Raw genomic sequence first — 16,356 nt, 5'->3', positions numbered from 1 at the left:
GTGCATCGGTGCGCGTCTGGGATCCGAACCCACCAACCCCAGGCTGCCGCAATGGAGCACGCGCACTTAACCTCTTGCGCCACCGGGCTGGCCCCTGTAACTTTCTCTTAATGCTCAGGAATTTGGAAAATGGAACTCAAAGCTAGATCAGTATAACTGAAGCACAGAGTAAAACAAAGATGTCAAATACAGAACAAAACATTAAAAAATACTAAGTACAGTAAAAAATTCTATCATGTTACTATTTGGAATCCCAAGAAAAGGCATGAAAAGCAAAAGAAAAGAAAAAAATGGAAAATAATATTAAAAGACGTAACGGCTAATAATTTTCTAATACTGATGAAACACACCAATGCACACGTTCAAGTGCTTTTGCAAATGCCAAGTAGGATTAATACAAAGAAAAATATCCCTATGTACATCAAAACAAAACTACTAGAAACCAAAAAAAAGGACAAAATTTTTAAAACAAGTAGAGCAAATGACGTATACCTTTTGCCTTCTCATCAGACAACAGAAGCCGGAAGACAATGTAGTTACATATTACAAGTTCTGATAAAAAATATCCAGTGGCCTAGATTTCTATACCCAGCAAGAAATGGAGGTAAAATAAAGACATTTCAGACAAAAACTAATACATGTTGTTGTCAGCATATCTGAACAAAAAGAAATATGAAGTGGAATTCTCCATGCAGAAGGAAAATAATTCCAGATTAAAGCACACAAATGCAGAAGAAAAAAGAAGAACGGCAATGGAAATGGTATTACCATAACAATGTCTTATGGGAAGGGAAATGTATCCAGAATGAAGAAATTGATAACATTAGTACAAAGGTGGGGGGGTAAATGGAGTTAAAACATCATACAATCATAGTATTGTCAGGGAGGTGGTAAAATAGAAGTTTGTATTAGACTATAGTAAGTCAAGAATGTATATTGTAATCCCTAAGCTAATTATTAAAAAATAGAACATAGGGCAGGCCTGATGGCATTGTGGTTGGGTTTGCGCACTCCGCTTCGGCTGCCCGGGGTTTGTGGGTTTGGATCCTGGGTGCAGACCTGTGCATCGCTTATCAGACCATGCTGTGGCAGGTGTCCCACATATAAAGTAGAGGAAGATGGGCATGGATGTTAGCCCAGGGCCAATCTTCCTCAGCAAAAAAGAGAAGGATTGGCAACAGCTGTTAGCTCACAGCTAATCTTCCTCACCAAAAAAAAAAAAAGAGTATAAATATATAACTAGTAATATAACATGTTGTATTGAAAATATTGGATTAATCACAAATAAGGCAAGGAAGAAGAAAACAAAATATAAAACAGATAAATTGAATAAAAAATAATAAAAGCAAGAGTACAATTGATCTGTCTGTCAAAGACAAAATTAAGGGCCAGCCGCATGGTGTAGCGGTTAAGTGCACATTCTCAGCTGCTGGCGGCCCAGGTTCAGATCCCAGGTGTGCACCTTCGCAATGCGTGTCACGCCATGCTGTGGCAGTGTCCCACATAAAGTGGAGGAAGATGGGCCTGATGTTAGCTCAGGGCCGGTCTTCCTTAGCAAAAAGGGGAAGATTGGCAGATGTTAGCTCAGGGCTGATCTTCCTCACAAAATAAAAGGAAAGAAAAAGAAAAAGAAAAGCCTTTAAAAAAAAGACAAAATTAAAAGAGTCAAATATCAGGCCTGTGGGTTAGGAGAAGATATTTGCAATATTTACAACTCACAGTTAACTTATATCCAGAACATGTAAATAACTTTTACAAAGCAACAAGAAGAAAACACAATAGAAAACTAAGTTTTTTCACAAAAGAAGATATCAAAAGGGCCACTAAACATATGAAAGGGTCCTTGACATCATTAATTATCATGGAAATGAAAATTAGAACCACAATGTAGTACCATTACACAGGAATCAGAATAACTAAAATAAAAAGAACAGACACTCTATCAAGTGTGGAGCAACTGTAACTTTCATACACTACTTGGGGATTTATAAACTGGTATAACCATTTTAGAAAACTTTTTGGCAATGTCTGCTAATGCTGCACGTATGCATTTCCTATGACTCAGCCATTCCAATCTTTGGATATACTCAGTAAGATTATCCACATATGTTCACCAAAGACATATACTAGAATTTTCATAAACACTTTGTAATACCACTAAAAAGAAGCTGCTCAAATGCCCATCAAGAGTCGAAGAAAGAACAAACTATGGTTTATATACACTGTGAAATTCTATTAAGCAATGAGAAAGAGTAATATACAACCACTTGGATGAATCACAGAAACAAAATGAGTGAAAGAAGCCAGACACATGGTATGACTCCATTTAAGTTTCAAAAAAAGACAACATTGGGAGTGACATCTCCAAGACGGTAACATAGGTCATTCCTGACTTTGCTCCCCCTCACAAGAAGAACAACTAACAGCTGTTCATGGACAAGACACAATTGGGAGAATCCTAGAACATAAGAGTGAGGCCGAAGTACCCCATGAACCACAGAGACCAAGACAGACTGTATCAGAAGGATAAGAGAAGCAGCTAAATGCTGACCACATTACCTCCCAGGCTGGCAGGGGACCATGTGAGAGGTCTCCCCTGAGCTACAGTTACTCCAGTGGGGAAAGAGAGCCCAGGATGGACAGCCAGCTCCCCTAGTATTGTGGGTCACTTCTTGGGAGCCTCCACTCCAGTCTTGACCAATGGGGATTGCAGGAGAATATTTGGGGCTTGACCACTGGGAATCTGATTGTAACAAAGAAGTGGGGAGGGGCTTGCAACAACTAGCACTCAGATCTTGGCAGACTAAGTTCCACACTGCAGCGCCCAAGTAGTAGTCCCAACCAGTGGCTTTGCTCAATTGCAGAACCAAATTGATAGTGCAGTCTGAGCAGGGAACTCAGTAGGGATGTAGGTCTGCCTGATTCAGGTCCTCAAACAAAGAGATTTGCTGGCCATAGAGCCTGGTCTGCCCCCACCTAGGCAGGAGAGCTGAATCATAACCCCACCCACTGCTGAGTGAAGCTCACAGCCCCACCCAACCAGAAAGGCTAGTAAGAAGACTTGGAAGGTGCATAGTTCAACATCTTGAGCAGAGAGTACTCAGGCAAAGATAATCACCCACAAAGTAAGTGCCAGGCATGGAAGGTTCCCCATCCCTGCCCAGGCAGAGCTAATTTGTAGCCCCACCCATAGCTGAGTGTATCTCTTGGCCCCTCCTGACCAGAAGACCTGGCTGGATAACCTAGAAAGCTGCATAGCCCAACAACACTTGGAGAGAAATCAGAGTTGATAGTCCACAGAGCAAAGCCTGTGGCTCTGCTTGGCCAAGGAACTTAGGACACAGGTTGGCTTGACCACAAACAAAGATCCTTACTGAGCTTGGAGACTGTTACTCCATGGAACCCAGGCTACTAATTGGTAGCCTCACACATTGCTGAATACAGCTTTCAGCCCACCCAACCAGAGAACCTAACCAGAGCACACAGTAAGCTGCATAGCCCCTCTAACAGCACTGCCTACAGTGGCACTTGAACACAATTCATGGCTCTCCCCATCTGCAGAGCAAAACCAGTGGCCCCATCTGGCCAGAGAATTCAGTGCATTCAAATCCACAAACAATGGGTCATGTAGGACCTAGGGTCAATCCTGCTGGCCTGCTGAGACAGACAGCTAATTCATACCCCATCTACTACTGAATATAATACCCAGTCCTGACTGTCTAGAAAGCCTGACCAGAGAACCCAGGAAACTGAAGAACCTATCCTATAGCCTCACTTAGGCAGGAAACCAAGCCAGCAGTCCTATCCAACTGTTCTCAGACAGTGGCACCTCTCCAGACCTCAGGGCTTGGGCAGTGGCCTCACCCAAAAGTAGACCCTGATAGCAAACCCCACCTGCCCAAGTGCATTACCAGAAGACACATTCAGAAACCCCAACTGAGTTAACTGTTAAGAACTGTCTCTGCCAAAGAAAACCTGTAAAGTCTGGAAGAGGAGATCACTTATTCAAATGAGCAGATATCAACTTAAGGAATCAAAGATCATGAAAAATCAGGTAAACATAACACCACCAAAGGAAAGTAAAGCTCCAATAACTGACCATAAAGAAATGAAGATTTATGAACTGTCAGACAAATAATTCAGAATAATCCTCTTAAAGAAGTTTAGTGAACCACAAGAGCACACAGGCAGACAACTAAATGTTAGGAAAACAATGCATGAAAATACTAGAAGTTCACAAAGAAATAGAAGCCATCAAAAAAAATAAAAATACTAGAGCTGAAAAATACAATAACTGAACTAAAGAATTAAAAAGAGAGCTTCAGGGCTGGCCCTGTGGCTTAGCGGTTAAGTGCATGTGCTCCGCTGCTGGCGGCCCGGGTTCGGATCCCAGGCGTGCACCAACGCACCGCTTCTCCGGCCATATGCCTACTGCTTCTCTGGCCATGCTGAGGCCGCATCCCATGTACAGCAACTAGAAGGATGTGCAGCTATGACACACAACTGTCTACTGGGGCTTTGGGGGAAAAATAAATAAATAAAATTTAAAAAAAAAAGAGAGCTTCAAAAACAGACTGAACCATATAGAAGAAAGATTCAGTAACCTAGAAGAAAAGGCATTTGAAATTATTCAGTCAGAGAAGAAAAAAAAAGAATGAAAAAGAGTGAAGAAAGCCTATGAGACTATGGAACATAATCAAAAGAAAAAATATCTGCATTATGGGAATTCCAGAAGGGGACGAGAAATAAAAAGGGACAGAAAGTATGTTTAAAGCAACAATGGCTGAAAATTTACCAATCCTGGGGAGATAAATAAACCTCCAGATCCAGAAGGCCCAAAAGACCCCAAATAGGTTGAACCCAAATAGGGCTACAATGAGACAAACTGTAATTAAACTGTCAAAAGTCAAAGAAATAATTTTGACAGCAGAAAGAGAAAAGAGAGAAATTACACACGAAGTAACTCCAATAAAACTATTAGCAGATTTCTCAACAGAAGCATTTCAAGCCAGAGGAGATGATATATTCAAAATATTAAAAGAAAAAAAAACTGCCAACCAAGAATTCTATACCTGGCAAACCTGTCCTAGAAAAATAAAGACTTTCTCAAATAAATAAAAGGTGAGGGAGTTCATCACCACTAGACCTGGTTACAAGAAATGCTAAAGGGAGTTCTTTGAGTGGAAGTAGAAGGACACTAAGTGACATTATAAAAACATAAGAAGGTAGCATAAAAATCACTAGTGATAATAAATATATAGTCAAAGTTACATACCATAATAGGTAAAGGTAGTGTGTAATCTACCTACAACTCTAGTTTAAAAGTTAAAAAACATAGTAAGAATAACCATAAATACAGTAATCTGTTATTAATTGCACAGTATTAAAAATACATAAACTGTAACATCAGTAATCTAGAATGTGAGAAGCACAAGTGTAAAGATTAGAAATTCTATTAAAGTTAAGTTGTTATCATTTTAAAATTGTGTTATAATTTTAAGAAATTTTATGTAAGACTCATGGTAACCACAAGGGAAAACTTGTGGTAATTACACAAAAGACAATGATAAGGAAGTCAAAGCATACCAATATCAAAAGACATCAAAAGACAAAAAAGAGAAGGATAAGAAACAAGGAATGATGGATCTACAAAACAGCCAGAAAATAACTAATGAAAAGGCAATAGAAAGTTCTTACTTATCAATAATTACTTTAAATGCAAATGAAATAAATTCTCCAATCAAAAGACATAGAATGGCTGACTGGATTAAAAAACAAAATCCAACAATATGCTGCCTACACGAGATTCACTTTACCCGTAAGGACACACATAGACTGAAAGTGAAGGGAAGGGGAAGTGAAGTGAAAAGGAAGGGAATATATTTCAAGCAAATGATAACCAAAAAAAGAAAGAAAGAAAAGCAGCATAGCTGTACTTATATCTGACAAAATAGACTTTAAACTAAAAAGGTTAGAAAGAGACACAGAAGGTAATTATATAATGATAAAGGGGTCAATCCATCAAGAAGATATAACAATTGTAAATTTTTATGCACCTAACATCAGAACACCTAAATATGGAAATGGAAAGCAAAAACTAACAGACCTAAAAGGAGCAGCAATACAATAACAGTTGGGGACTTTAATACCCCACTCTTGACAATGGATAGATCATCCAGGCAGAGATGGAAACAATGGATTTGAACAACACTATGGACCAAATAGACCTAAAGACATATACAGAATATGCTGACACCAGCAGAACACACATTCTTCTCAAGGATGTATAGGACATTTTCTAGGATAGACCACATGTTAGGCCACAAAATAAGTCTTGGCAAATTCAAAAAAATCTAAGTCATACCAACTATCTTCTCTGATCACAAGAGTGTGAAACTAGAAGTCAATAATAAGAGAAAAACTGGAAAATAAACAAAAATATGTGGAAGTTAAACAACACTTTCCTGAACTACCAACAGACCAAGAAGAAATTAAAGGGGAAATTATAAAAGTATCTTGAGACAAATGAAAATGGAAACACAACATACCAAACTTACTGAATGCAGCAAAAGCAGTTCTAAAAGGGAAATTCATAGCAATAAATGCCTACATTAAGAAACAAGGAAGATCTCAAATAAACAACATAACTCTACACCTTAAGGAACTATAAAAAGAAGAATAAATTGAGTTCAAAATTAGCAGAAGGTAGAAAATAATAAAGATTAGAGCAGAAATAAGTGAACTAGAGGATAGGAAAACAACAGAAAAGATTAAAACTAAGAGTTGGTTCTCTGAAAAGATAAACAAAAATGACAACCTTTACAAGACTAACCAAAGAAAAAAGAAAGAGGACATGAATAAATAAAATTATAAATGATAAAGGAGACGTTAAAACTGATACCACAAAAATATAAGTATCGTAAGAGGCTACTGTGAACAACTATATGCCAACAAAATGGACAACCTGGAAGAAACGGAAAAATTCTTAGAAACATGCAATCTACAAAGGCTGAATCAGGAAGAAGTAGAAAACTGAACAGACCAATACTAGTAAGGAGATTGAATCAGTAATCAAAAACCTCCCAACAAAAAAAAACCCAGGACCAGATGGGTGAATTTTACCAAACATTTAAAGAAGAATTAATACCAATCCTTCTCAAAGTCTTCCAAAAAATTGAAGAGGAAGGAACACTCCCAAACTCATTTTTGAGACCAGGATTACCCTGATATCAAAGCCAAAAAGGGACCCTACCAGAAACAAAAAGTACAGGCCAATATCCCTGATGAATATAGATGCAAAAATTCTTAATGAAACACTAACAAACTGAATTCAGCAGCAAAATAAAAATAGTATTCACCATAATCAAGTAGGGTTTATCCCTGAGATGCAAAGGTTATTCAATTTATGCAAATCAATCAATGTGAAGCATCACATTAATAGAGCGAAGGGAAAAACTATATTATCATATTAATAGATGATAATATAGGTGCAGAACAAGTATTTGACAAAATTCAACATCCATTCATGATAAAAACTTAACAAATTAATTATAGCAGGAATGTACCTCAACATAATAAAGGCCGCATATGACAAGCCTCAGCTAACATCATACTCAATGCTGAAAGGTTGAAAGTTTTTCCTCTAAGATAAGAAACTAGACCAAGAGACCAAGGTGCCCACTTTCACCACTCTTATTCAACATAAGTTTGCAGGTCCTAGCCAGAGCAATCAGTCAAGAAAAAAAAATATAAGGCATCAGAATTGGAAAGGAAGAAGTAAAATTTTCTCTCTTTACAGATGACATAATTTCATGTATAGAAAATCCTAAAGACTCCACAAAAAAACTGTTAGATCTAATTAACGATTTCAGTAAAGTTTCAGGATACAAAATTAACACAAAAATCGGTAGCATTCCTGTACACTAACAATGAATTATCTGAAACAAAAAAGAAAAAATACAATACTCCCATTTGAAAAAGTGTCAAAAACAATAAAATACTTAGGAATAAATTTACCCAATAAGGTTAAAGATCTCTACACTGAAAATTATCAGACATTGATGAACAAAATTGAAGAAGACACAAATAAATGGAAGCTAGCCCATGTTCATGGATTGTAAGAATTAATATTATTAAAATGGTCATACTAACCAAAGCCACCTGTAAATTCAATGCAATTTCTCTCAAGATTCCAATGACATTTTCTACAGAAGTAAAGAAAACAATCTTGAAATTCGTATGGAACCACAGAAGATGTCAAACAGCCAAAGCAATCCCGAGAAAGAGAAACAAAGAAGGAGGCATCACACTTCCCGATTTCAAGCTGTGTTATAAAGCTATTGTAACCAAAACAGTATGGCACTGGCATAAAAACAGACACATAGACCAGTGGAACAGAATCAAGAGCCCAGAAATAACCCCATGCATATATGGTCAACTAATTGACAGGGGAACCAAGTATACTCAATGCAGAAAAGACAGTCTTTTCAACAAAGGTGGTGGGAAAACTGGATATTCACACATAAAAGAATAAAACTAGAACCCATCTTCCACCATTCACAAAAATTAACTCAAGATGGATTAAAGACTTAAATATAACACTGGAAACCATAAATCTCCTAGAAGAGAGCTCCTTGACATGGATCTTGTCAATGATTTTTTTGGAAATGATATCTAAAGTACAAGCAACAAAATCAAAAATAAACAAGTGGGACTACATCAAACTAAAAAGCTTCTGTGCAGAAAAAGAAGTGAAAAGACAATCTATAGAATGGGAAAAAATATTTGCAACCATATATCTGATAGGCTTTAATATCTAATATACATAAAGAACTCATACAACTTAATAGCAAAAAAACCCCAAATAATCCAATTTAAAATTGGGCAAAGGACCTGAATAGATATTTTTCCAAAGAAGATATACAAATGGCCAACAGGTGTGTGAAAAGGTGGTCATCATCACCAATCACAAGGGAAATGCAAATCAAAATCACGAGATATTGCCTCATTCCTGTCAGAATGGCCATCATCAAAAAGACAAGCTATAACAAATGCTGGCAAGGATGTAGAGAAAAGGGAACCCTTGTTCACTGTTAGTGGGATTGTAGACTGGTCAACCGCTATGGAAAACAGTATGGACGTTCCTCAAAAAAATCAAAAATAGAACTACCATATGACCCCAATTACACTTCTGGGAATATATCCACAGTAAATGGAAACACTATGTTGAAGAGATATCATCTGCACTCTCATGTTTATAGCAGCATTATTTACAATAGCTGAGACATGAAGACAACCTAAGTGTCCATCTATAGGTGAATGGATAAAGAAGGTGGTATATATATTCAATGGAATATTATTCACCCATAAAAACAGAAGAAATCTTGCCATTTGAGACTGGATGGATGGACTTCAAGGGCATTATGCTAAATGAAATAAATCAGAAAGAGCAAGACAAATACTGTATGATCTCACTTATATGTGGAATCTAAAAAAAAAATAACACTCATAGAAAAAAAATCAGATTTGTGGTTACCAGAGATGGATGGCGGGGGGAGGGGAAATTGGATGAAGGTGGTCAAAAGATTCAAACTTCCTGTTGTAAGATTTAAGAAGTACTGGGGATATAATGTACAACATGATGACTATAGCTAATGTTGTATGGTATATATGAGAGTTGTTGAGTAGATCCTAAGAGCTCTCATCACAAGGAAAAAAATATTTTTTTCTTTTTCTTTTTTTTTGTATCTATGTGAGATGATGGATATTAACTAAAATTACAGTCATTTCATGATATATGTAAGTCAAATCATTACAGTGGACACCTTAAACTTATACAGTGTTGTATGTTGATTATATCTCAATAAAACTGGGGAAAAAAGACAACATTAGTCTCAAGGGTTGGAAATCACAATAGAGGCTCTCCTTGATGGCAGGGGCAGAAGATAGTAGTACAGGAAGGGAACATAGGGAATCTTCGTGGGAGATAGCAATGTTCTTTCTCTTAATGAGAGTGATGGTTACAATTGTGTGTTTACTTTGTGAAATTGAATCAAGTTGCACACTTATAATTAATAGACTTTTCTGTTTATATGCTATCCAATAAAAATTCTTTTTAAAAATTAGCAACAAATATGTAAAAAATTATCAAGAAAATATTTTTAAATGAAAGACTAGTAAAAAGGTAGCAAAAATTTACATTTTTCATTCTAGAAACAAAATGTAATGCCAGTTGTTCACTTGTTACAAAAAGAGTAGGCTCCACTATAACAAAAGAAGCCTTGACTTTGGAGTGAGACAGAAGTGTGTTTGCATCCTATCTGATCCACAGACTAGGTGCACAATGAACTGCAGTCTCTTAACCCCAAATCTACATTCCTGGGGAAAGATTCTGATTGGCTCAGTTTTTTAAGTTTCCTTTGGCCAGGGAGCAAGATCATGTTTTATAATCACTGCTGTTCCTTCTGGAAACATGTCAAAAACAGAAGCAAGGCAATTCCCAGAGAAAAGCTGGGCAGGAGTTAGTAGCTGGATAGTCAATTCATTGGGGTTACAGTTATGTTAACTTAACTTCTTTATTTACCCACCTAAGTGATTATGTTAAGAATATTCAATACATTTGAAACACAGTCCACTTTATGGGAAAATTAGGATATATTTTAAGTGTTCTAACACCAAAATCCAAGCAACCAGACTGATTCCAGTACAATGAAGCTGATTCTATTTTTTCCTTCATTACCTCTCTTAGCCAGGGTTTCTCAAAAAGCTTAGCCTAAAGTAGAGTCCTTATGAACTATTAATTTTTTGAAAATATAATCCCATGCAGCAGAGGTGAGGGACAAAGTCAATGAAGAGGAAGGGCAGGAGAGCCAAGACAAGGACACATCACCCAATTAGCCCTTGCTAAATGTGACTGATTGCTCTATCCTTGGAAACAGACCCGAAAAAGCCATAGCAACAGCAGGTCAGAACTGCCCTTAGAGGAGGCAAAGGAGAAATAACATATCCACCGGTTTCCCACTCCCACTGGCCGGAGGTTGAGCTCTTAGAATATTAACTCCTCACATTTCTGGGCTGCACACATCTGGGCACTGATGGGAAGTCCTTGGGACAGGAGGCAGAGGTGTGTAATGTGGGCAAGAGGTGAGGGACAATTAGGTGGCACCTGCAGAAAGGCCAGCAGCACCATACAGAGCTAGAACAAGAGACTGGGGAGATCAAGAGGGTCTGAGGAGGATAAGGGGAATCTGACACAATGCCACTAGCCTGGTTTAGAAAAACACACTGCTGTTCCCGCAGCTATTGAAGACAAACTCAAGGAAAATATTAATTGTCAGCACCATCTGCAATTCCTTGTCCCAGAAAATGTAGTAACAAATCAATCTGGATTTATCTCAAGTTGAGAAGGGTGTTCATTTGAGCATTCTTTGTCAGTGTGTGAAAAATCAAAAAAAAGAAAGTCTCCCTCTAGTGTTCAAACTGCTATTTTACAATTCTGTTGGATGTTAAATGGACAAGCAAATTCAGATGGCAAAATATTGTTTAATCTTCTAGACAAAAACATTTCAAGTTATGTGATAATGAATTGTTTAATGTAAGGCAGGTGTCAGCAAACATTTCCTGTAAAGGGCAGATGGTAAATATCTCAGGGATTCAGAGAACATAGAGGCTATTACGTATTTCTTTTTGTTTTTTGTTTTTGTGAGGAAGATCAGCCCTGAGCTAACATCTGCCAATCTTCCTCTTTTTTTTTTTTTTTTGCTGAGGAAGACTGGCCCTGGGCTAACATCCGTGCTCATCTTCCTCTGCATGCCGCCACAGCATGGCTTGACAAGTGGTGCCTCGGTGCGCGCCCGGGATCCAAACCAGCGAAGCTCGGGCGGCAGCAGCGGAGCGCGTGCACTTAACCACTTGCGCCACTGGGCCGGCCCCTGTTTTTTGTTTTGCTTTGTTTTTTTTTAACAACTCTTTAAAAATATGAAAACCATTCTTAGTTCATTGACCATACAAGAACAGACTAGACCTGGCTTATAGTTTGCTGATTCCCAGGAGGGATGCTATCTATTATTAAAAGATACATAATTATTTATTTTTATTTTCATATCTATTTATAGTTAATATTATTTAACTTACTTATTATATATTATATATACATAAGCTGATACATCTGCTTATAAAATTCACACAGGTTGTCTTTAAAGGTAAGTATTTATAATGCAAAGTGCTTTACAAATATTAGTTTATAATGTTTATGCTTGGGTTAGCATTCTGAAAAAGAATCACGGCATTTTGGTAGGCTCCTAAAATTTAGAAGATCCTCTCTCTCATTACAGAAATTCTTAGTACAGTATCCCTAAAAGAGAGTCTTTTAGCTTCTGGACATAATGTCTCTATTGTACTTCATTCTAAGACTTCCTGCCTAATAGTCAGATGGCTCTAATTGTTCAAATTTCTGAATTACATGCAGTTTGTCAAAATTTATTTGAAATTTCAATCTGCTTGTGGTAATTCTGTTCTTTGAGAATACTCAAGCCTGTCCACTCCATCTTCCGTATTATGGTTCTTCAAATATTTGAAGACATTATGTTCCCCAACCAGACTTCCCTTCATCTGAGATTCTGAGACGCCATAAGCAGCCCAGTTGCAGGACCTGTCTTTGAAGTTGTTGTTGTTTCGGGCATAGTGCCTGCTTTTACCAATGATTATCCTTGTTACTCTGGATAAGACATTTATGATCCCTGAACTAGAGAAAAGCAAAATGGCACAGTGGTTGAGTACGTTAATCCCAACCCCACTTGTCATTAGCTGCAAGTTACTGACACCACTGTACCTCTGCTTCCTCACCTATAAAATATGTATATCATAATAGCACCAATATCAAAGGCTTCTTAATAGGCTTATCAGAGATAATCCACGTAAAATGTTTATCCAGTGACTGCTACATAGAAAATACTCATACTGACGTATTATTGTCATTCATTTTTTCTTTTATCAATAGTTGTTTGTACACATAATTTTTAGTGGCTGATTAAGATTTCATTTTAAAGAGGTACTATATGATTCAGTTCATAATTCCCAACAATGAGATGATTTTGCCGTTTTACCATTTTAATTTAACAATGCAATAAATACCTTTGTCTCTAAGTGAATTAAGATGTGTTTCCAAATGTATTACTACTGGTTCAATGAGCTTAAACTCATTCAGTATCATATTGCTCAATTGTTTTTCCAAATATTATACCAATTTGCCCTTCCACTAGCAATTTTTGAGTTGTAAGCATCAACTGCGTCTTCATCAGTATTGAGTTACTAATTTTTTAAGTATTTGGTAATTTTTAGGAGTATCAGTCACTCTTTTTTGATAGCAAATAATTCTCGTAACAATTTGAGGTAAATAAGGGAAATTATTCAGGAATATATACGTGTATTCGAGCTTTGAAAGTATTCCACACCTGAAACTAACATAATATTGCATGGCAACTATATGTCAATAAAAGAAGGAAGTATTCCGATTAAAATAATATATCTCTTTGACCACTTTAAATCAACCGTTTCCTATTCTTGTTTAACTATGTGGTCCCATGTACCTTTAGCAATCCTTAGTAATCTGTTGAACTCACTTTGGGAAATTCTATTCTGGGGCATTTCCTCCCATAGATTGTCTGAATTTCTACAATTCCTCTCTTCTTTTGATTAAGGCAGAGGAACTTTTGAAAATACAGCTACAAGTGGTTGTGTGTATATTGATAAAGCTCTAAAATAATTCTAAAGTCATTTTACTCCTCCCCTCTCAGACAAATTAGTTTAAATTAAACATATTCTTATTAAAATACATATAATGTATTCAGTATTAAATATACATATAACATACACTATATAAAAATATTTAACTACACTAAGCACCAACTAAAACATTAAAATGCAGGCAGATGTAATTACGAAATATCATTATATATTGTACATCCTAAAAAATGGATTAAAAGCAAAGTATATTTTAAATTTTTGGTTGATTCATAACATGCACATTGAAAAGTGCAATATTAATATCATTAGTCACTAGGGGAACTGCAAATCAAAACCACAACTAAGTAACACTCATACCCACTATGATGACTGTCGCCAAAATGATGGACAATAAATGTTGGTGAGGATGTGGAGGAATTGGAATACTCCGGAATTTCTGGTAGGCGTGTAAAATGGTCCTGCCACTTTGGAAAACAATTGGCAGATCCTCAAAAGTTAAACATACAGTTACCATATGACCCAGAAATTCCACTTTTAGGTATATATCCAAGAGAATTGAAAACATACATCCACACAAAAACTTAGACACAGCTCTATTCACAGTAATTAAAAAGTGATAACCCAAATAAACTGGCAAGTGGATAAACAAAATGTGGTATATTTGTACAATGGAATATTATTCAGCCATAAAAGGGAATGAAGTACTGATGCAGGCTACAACATAGATGAACTTTGACAGCATTATGATAAGTAAAAGAAGCCACACAAAGAGCCACATATTGTATGACTCTATTTGTATGAAATGTTGAAAATAGGCAAATTCATAGAGATAGAAATTAGGTTAATGGTTTCCAGGAAGAGGGGGAACGGGTTGTGACTGCTAAGGGGTATGGGATTTCTTTTTGAGATGATGAAATGTCTGAAATTAAACAATAGTAACGGTTGTACAACGTGGTGAATGTTAAAAAAAAAAAAACACTGATTTGTACATTTTAAAATGATGAATTTTATGGAATGTGAATTACATTTCAATAAACTGCTATTTAACAAAACACAAGAAGAGTGCACAAATCATAAATGTAAAACTTGGTGAATTTTCAGTGAATACATGTTCTTTATGATGAATTTACTGGTTAATTCCCAATTTTCTTAAATTCAGTATTCTATTAAGTAAAGGCAAATTAAAAACTAAACGTAGCTTCTCTATTTCCTGTTGCTCATATCTCACACATAAAAACAAAGCTAGACAGTTTCACCAGCCAGTCTGGATGCATTCTAAAATGCCTTCCAGCTCTAGAGTTCTGTGACCCCATATCTATGTTTACAGACATTTTCTAACTTTGAAAGTTCTAAAACAATTCATTTACCACCATCTTGTTATTATTCTGCCATGATCTCCTCACCAGTTTCCTGACTCCGTTCTTATTTGCATCTTATTTACATCTATTTCCACACTGCAGCCAATGTGGTCTTTCTAAAGCAATATCTCACCACACCAGTACCCTATTTATAACCCTTCCATCAGGAGTATAATTCGAAATATTTGACAATAGATATTGGCTGGGAACCAATCCATCAGACTGGGTACACCACTCAGATCTCCATTCAAGAGTTGACTGACAACTTTCAGCTGCTGGACATTTGGATCCATCTCAGTGTTCATGCAATGGTCACATTTCCCTCAAACTGACCCCAGCCAATAGCGGGGCTCAGCAAGGGTGCTAGGGCCAGGCCATTTATGCCTCATATGAAACTCCTGTAATAGACACCTTTGCTCAGGGATCCCTCAGTGGCCTGGCCAAGACTTTCTCAGAACTACACAGCAGTCTGAGGCTCCTCCTGCCCAATCTTTCCTTCACTCTCTCTCACTCTTTTCTCAAATGTCAAACTCGAATAAGTCTGAAGGCTCTTCCTGACAACTCCTGTTCTCTCTTCCCCTTATTTTTCACGAGCATATCTCCCAATAAATCTCTTATCTATATTTTCCCGTCTTTACACCTGCTTCTTGGAGAACTCATCTGATGACTGACATACTAGAGCAAAGTTCTGGGGTTCCCTGGTGTGTCAGGCAATAATCCTTTAGCTGCTTTATCATGTGATATCCCAGAATCCTTGGGGGAAAGATGGGGTGTGCAAAAGCACTTGAGGGCTCGGACAGTAGATATTAGTGTCTTAGATAGACACCAAAAGCACAGGCCACAAAAGAAAAAAATTTTTAAATGGATTTCATCAAAAGTAAAAACTTTTCTGCATCAAAGAACACAATCAAGACAGTTAAAAGACAACTCACAGAATGGGAGAAAATATTTGTAAATCATATATCTGTTAAGTGTTAATATCCAAAATATATAAAGAACTCATACAACTCAACAACAAAAAAACAAACAATTCAAAAACAGGCAATGGACATGAATAGACATTTCTCCAAAGAAGATATACAAATGTCCAATAAGTATAAGAAAATATGCTTGCCATTAGTCACTAAGGAAATGAAAATCAAAACCACAATGAGCTACCACTTCTTGCCCATTAGGATGACCAGTGTCAAAAAAAAAAAAAAAACAGATAATAGTAAGCGTTGGAGAGGATGTGAAGAAATTGGAACCCTCATGC

This window comes from Diceros bicornis, chromosome 40, assembly GCF_020826845.1.
Source record: "Diceros bicornis minor isolate mBicDic1 chromosome 40, mDicBic1.mat.cur, whole genome shotgun sequence".
NCBI classification, from domain to species: domain Eukaryota; kingdom Metazoa; phylum Chordata; class Mammalia; order Perissodactyla; family Rhinocerotidae; genus Diceros; species Diceros bicornis.
This window is presented reverse-complemented; position numbering follows the sequence as displayed.